Source organism: Oncorhynchus masou, chromosome 8, assembly GCF_036934945.1.
Source record: "Oncorhynchus masou masou isolate Uvic2021 chromosome 8, UVic_Omas_1.1, whole genome shotgun sequence".
Taxonomy (NCBI): domain Eukaryota; kingdom Metazoa; phylum Chordata; class Actinopteri; order Salmoniformes; family Salmonidae; genus Oncorhynchus; species Oncorhynchus masou.
The window spans coordinates 19,150,969-19,157,434 of NC_088219.1; positions in this window are offsets into that span (position 1 = coordinate 19,150,969).

Sequence of the window (6,466 nt, forward strand, 5' to 3'; positions counted from 1 at the left end):
TGTCATTATGAGGCTTTACAGATTCATCTGACAGATTTTCTGTTTCACAAGTTCATATGGATTTTAAATTATCTATATTATTGTGCCTTGGGCTGGATTCAATCCATATTGCAGAAGTATCGCGGAAGGTCCACGTTATAGCTTGATTGAAATTTAAATGCAATGACAATTTAAATTGCTGAATATGTACAGTGGGGCAAAAAAGTATTTAGTCAGCCACCAATTGTGCAAGTTCTCCCACGTAAAAAGATGAGAGGGGCCTGTAATTTTCATCATAGGTACACTTCAACTATGACAGACAAAATGAGAGAGAAAAAATCCAGACAATCACATTGTATGATTTTTTATGAATTTATTTGCAAATTGTGGTGGAAATTACAGGCCTCTCTCATCTTTTTAAGTGGGAGAACTTGCACAATTGGTGGCTGACTAAATACTTTTTTGCCCCACTGTATGCCCAAACGGAAATGTCCTTTCCATTTTCACGTGGATCTACTACAATACTTCCAAGATACGGATGAATCCAGCCCTGTCTGCATTACTTGGTATGGATTGCTGACCGACTAATTGTCATTTTACATTTGAGTCATTTATCAGATGCTCTTATCCAGAGTAATTTACAGGAGCATTTTGCGTTAAGTGCCTTGCTCAATTACTCAGCAGCATATTTTTCACTTCATTGGCTGGTGGATTCGAACCAGCAACTTTTCAGTTATTGGCTCCACGCTCTTAAAAGCTAGGCTACCTGCCACCCTGATTTGTTTTAATGCATTTGTTAAGGTGTAGATTAACAAGCTAATCCATTTGCTGTGTCTTAACAGGCTTAACCAATGATTGTGTACATATGGTTTCAGATGAAGACTCAAAATTACATTAGACCAAATGACTGTATAACAAAACTCCAATATGAACAAACACAAAATGATTGATGACTCTATATTCAGTAAAGTATGTTGCTACAAGTGATAAAGACTTTGATGCATTTGATGCATGAAGAAAACAAGGACCATTGACCTCTGTCATGAAAATCTGCATTGGAGGAACTGTGCTGAAATCACTCCCATGGAAAATGACATGGGTGGAGCTGTCTATGGTGCTGAAACCCACTAAACTATCCCAACTGTTTATAATGAGGAAAAAAACAAAATGCGACTGCACTTGAAGAAACTTTCAAAGTTCTTGACATGTTCCGTATTGACTGACCTTCATGTCTTAAAGTAATGATGGACTATCATTTCTCTTTGCTTATTTGAGCTGTTCTTGCCATAATATGGACTTGGTCTTTTACCAAATAGGGAACTCTTCTGTATACCCCCTTACCTTGTCACAACACAAATGATTGGCTCAAACGCATTAAGAGGGAAAGAAATTCCACAAATTAACTTTTAACAAGGCACACCTGTTAATTGAAATGCATTCCAGGTGACTACCTCATGAAGCTGGTTGAGAAAATGCCAGTGTTCTTTGAAGAATCTCAAATATAAAATATATTTTGATTTGTTTAACACTTTTTTGGTTTCTACATGATTCCACGTGTTATTTCATAGTTGTGATATTTTCACTATTATTCTACAATGTAGAAAATAGTAAAAAGTAAAGAGAAACTCTTGAATGAGTAGGGGTTCTAAAACTTTTGACTGGTAGTGTATGTACTCCACACAGTTTCTGTAACGTGATTGAAGTAATTCTTAAGAATGAGTCATCGTTCATGGAACCACAGTAATTCAGCATGGAACTAAAATCTTCTGTATGAACAAAGCACTTTGTGATTCAGATAATGCATTACCCATATCTCACAGCATGAGGGTATTGTTAAAGGGGTTCATGTTTCCCTGTGATCTTGAGCTGGAGGAAATATAAACAGGAAATAGTGGGACGAAGTCTGGAGAGAAAATAGAGCACAGGAAAATAGACTACATAGAGGATTAGAGGGAGTCTTTCACCTGCAGCTAGCAATATCCTGAAAGGGCTCTTCAGCTGGCTCTATAGGAGCACCCTTTTTTCGTTCCAGGTAGAACCATTTTGGGTTCCCTCAGTAGAAAGGAACCAAAATGTTTCTACCTGGAACCAAAAAGGGTTCTTCAAATCCAATGGGGACAGCCGAAAAACCCTTTTAGGTTCTAGATAGCACTTTGATTTTGGAGTGCAGTAACATTAGGCCCTAATCTCTATTCACCATGGGGTTTCATTAACGTAGAACGAATGTTGAATGGCGAGCACGTAGTCATATCCAAAAGCATGCTAGGAAACAAATCTGCCTTGAGTGAAATGTTGCCATGGCAAACAAGAAGCACGAGGGTGGGGGCTGGATAACATCATTGCTCTGAGGTTACAGAAAACCTCACTGCTACTAATATATTAATGGAACCAGTTAGACGTTGACTGGCGCTTCATCAGAAGGGCTGCGGGGTGAAGTGTTGTGGCTGGTGGACAACATAGAGCAGGGTTTCCATTAGCTGCCTGCCTGGCCCAGCCAAAACAACAGCATGACTTGGGATTGCTTCATGGTGTTTACTATTCATTATAAACTGGGTGGGTCGATCCCTGAATACTGATTGGCTGACAGCCGTGTTATATGTTGGGGTGGCAGGGTAGCATAGTGGTTAGAGTGTTGGACTAGTAACCAAAAGGTTGCAAGTTCAAATCCCTGAGCTGACAAGGTACAAATCTGTTGTTCTGCCCCTGAACAGGCAGTTAACCCACTGTTCCAAGGCTGTCATTGAAAATAAGAATTTGTTCTTAACTGACTTGCCTAGTTAAATACAAATATCAGACCATATACCACAGGTATGACAAAAAATGTATTTTAACTGCTCTAATTACGTTGGTAACCAGTTTATAATAGCAATAAGGCACCTTGGGGGTTTGTGATATGTGGCCAATATACTATGGCTAAGGGCTGTGACCAGATATTCTGTGTTGCATTGTACCTAAGAGCAGCCCTACGCCGTGGTATACACCTCCTTGGGCCTTATTGCTTAAATATGATATGATAATACTAAGTATCCAATCTAGAAGACAAAACTGAAGAACTTGCTCATTTGCCTATTGTATATGTCAAAATCCGAAGGAAAACCTTTCAACCTAAAATATGTAGACAACACAGCTGTACAATCTGAATATTCAAAATACAATGCATGTCACTCTGGTATATATGATTCGGGAGACAGACGCAGGAATGCGGAACAGTTTTTTAAAATTAAGCCCCAAATTACGGCATTCCGTGTAAAGGCACGGGGATGAAGACCAAACAAACATGTACCCAAAACACAGGGTTGAAACCCAAACAAAAAAGCGAGGAGAACCTCAAATAAATACACACGCGCACAATGATTAAAACACGGGACGAGACCCGTAATCATCTGCGCAATCCACAAGGGCACAAAAGCCCTAAACACACAGCACAGGTACTCACACACACCAACGGACATAGTAACAATAATCGACAGCACCATGGTGAACAAAGGGCACATATTTACAAATACAATCAGTGGGGATAGGGGCCAGGTGTGCGCAATGAAGGTTCCAGAGGGATCTGTGACAATGCACTTTAAACCCATTGTGCATATTGTTCCAAATCTAGGATAAGGAGGGGTATTCTGATGAGTCTATTGCAAACGACATCAGCAGCCAGGCGATGTGCGTCAGTTAGAGCAGTTAACATCAGCCCCCACACTCCCATTTGGCACAGATACCAAATTTGATTGGAAGCTTGTTAGCAAAATATATTACACCACCTTGGGTTATTTTCCAATCCTGTCATTGGGAATTCTGACTGGCAGTTCTATTTTTAGGCGCCTCCCAGAGTTGGCACAGTGAAAACTGGTTCAGATGGCGCAACAATCTCTGTCGCCCAATCAAATTAGAAGATTTCATCAGTGGGAGAAGAGACTGATGCCATGAAGACCGCTGCATTATCTCCCTTCCTAGTCTCACAAAGAAAAGTCTATTATCTACAAGCAAGGAAAAGAAACATCAAGTGGACATTTTCCTTTTTGCTCAAACTCACTGCTTTTCTTTCAACATGGTACCCTCATTTCCATTGTTCATGTGGCAGAGGGTCTTGTGCTGCCCATGATAGAGGATGTAAGTGTTAGGCAATGTCCCAACAGCACGTCCACCAGCAGAATATATTATTCTTGTCAGGAGCTGGCTCCCAGTTCAGTAAAACATTGGCTTTTACATGGTTGTTTTAGAGTGTTGGAGGGCTGTATGCTGGTCCATGACTATTAATGTATGATTACTGTTGGAGAAATCGTTTACATTTAGATGTAAACACATTAATCTCGGAATATGCCTGGAGGAGTGAGGATTAACCTGTAATTCAGTTTCTGTCAATGGGTCTGAGCAACAGAATGAAGCCTATTTTATCACTGCTGCAGAAGTATTGGCCCTAGAGATTGGCCAATGGCCACATACAAAATCTGGAAATGACATACTGGATTTGATATCAATACAACAACCATCTAAAATAGCCTTCCTGGGATATAGTTGGTTGTCATAGCAGTATGCAACATATTTTTTTAAAGACCCGTAGTATAGTAGACAGAAAAATATCTTGAATGCATTAAAAGGAACAAATATGTTTCAGTTTTTGCAGAGGTTATTTTCTAAATGTGCTTAATCATACTAAGTGGTCAGGCCTCTAAGTCCTCTAAACATTGAACTCTCCTTATGTCCAGTCTCTCTACGGCTGAGTGCAAGTAAATAACACACACCCCAATGACCCAAAAACAACAGACAGACAACGCTACTTCCCGGCACTGGAGTCTCCAGTTATATAAGGTACTTTGTCTTGGAGGTGATTGCATGCAGTTACTGATTGTATCATTTAAGTAGAAATAAAGCCGAAATGTGAGCCAAAGCAACCTTGGAAGACACTCTGCAAAGGACCTCCCATTTGAGGGCAGCAGCAGGGAAGCAGCCGCTATGGAGAGAGTGGAATTCCTGTCTGGTCATTAGGGGAGAGAGAGAGAGGGTGGAAAGAGAGGCTAAATGGATTCAACAATGTCTTGCACACTGAATGAAAATCATGGCAGCTCCAAATACATCAAAAAAATGACCACACTTACAAAAATCTATTGTTAGTGATGACATCATCTGCCTGCTCTGCTGCCTCTCATCCCATTCCCCCTGAGGTCACCATTCAGCCAAATGTCTTATTACCTCTGTCTTGCCGCACAGATGCTCCATCTCACGCCCCTAGCCCAGGGGCTAGAAATATCAGTCATCTTTAGGCAGGTCAGCACAAAAAACAATATATCATTTATTTAATCAACATATTTATCAACTATTTGTTGACTATTGATATGAATGAGATGTAATCTTTCTGTTGCAAGCAGTAAGACATTTCAGAATTAAATAGTTTTCATGAGAGTAGCAGTGATAAAATGTCACACCCATATCGCCAAACTATTATTAGATCAATCAAATATACCAAACATATGGGGACGGCCAGTTGGTATCCCTGTTCTCTAAACTAACATAACAAAATGAACCAGAATAACTATTTCACATATAGCAGTGATCATTTCTGACTTGATTGACATACAATGTTAGAATTGATGTCATGGTGATCCATCGGACCTGTCTGTTCTGTTGTTCTGGCCCGTGTTTGGACATGCCAGTACACCATGAGGTTGGCATGGGGTGGCTGGGCAGAGTGAACGTGACAAGCATCGTGTCTATGAAACATTACCATGGCAACTGCTCCCGCCACTAATGATGACTCATATTGGAAGCATGACTTTTTCCACACTGATATTGCACATATTTCTTTTAAACCGCAGTGATGGAGCATATTATAAGCATCCTCTAGTACAGTTACAAAGAAATACTCTACAACAAATTTCTAAGAGAAAAGAGTGAAAGAGGAAGAAAATACCAAACACAGTGAAAGAGTGTTCATCCTTTGTTGTGCCTGATCTAAATGCTGACATAATCAAAATGACACCATTGCAGAAGAGGGGATTTTTACCATTGCAGAAGGGTGGGCATATTTCTTCAGATAATAAGGTTTGGTTGAATCATGTCACTGGCTGAATTGTCCAGCTGACTGGTCTTTATGAATGAATGAACTTAATGACAGCTATATATTAGCTCTACTCAAGGTGGCTGATAAGCAATGTGGATCTCTGAACCTGTTCAGGTGTCACACATTCTTACAGTGTGGCTTGATAGGGCACCTGATGAAGTCCAGACTTTCAGTTCGAAAAGGCAGAAGTGGAGGGTTAGATCAGGATGGCCAGACAATAGGTATCTTCTACAGATGTAGGATCTTAATTTGATCACCTTGTTCCAGGAGAACTTTCCTGCAATGCATTTAATACGTGTATTTGATCTTTAAAAAGGCTTCTGTAATTTCCACTTTTACATTTCTTCAATTATGGAAAATGTATCAACCCCTACTATAATGTCCATTAATTAGAATCCACATAATAATTCACATTTCCTGTTTCTGCAGGAT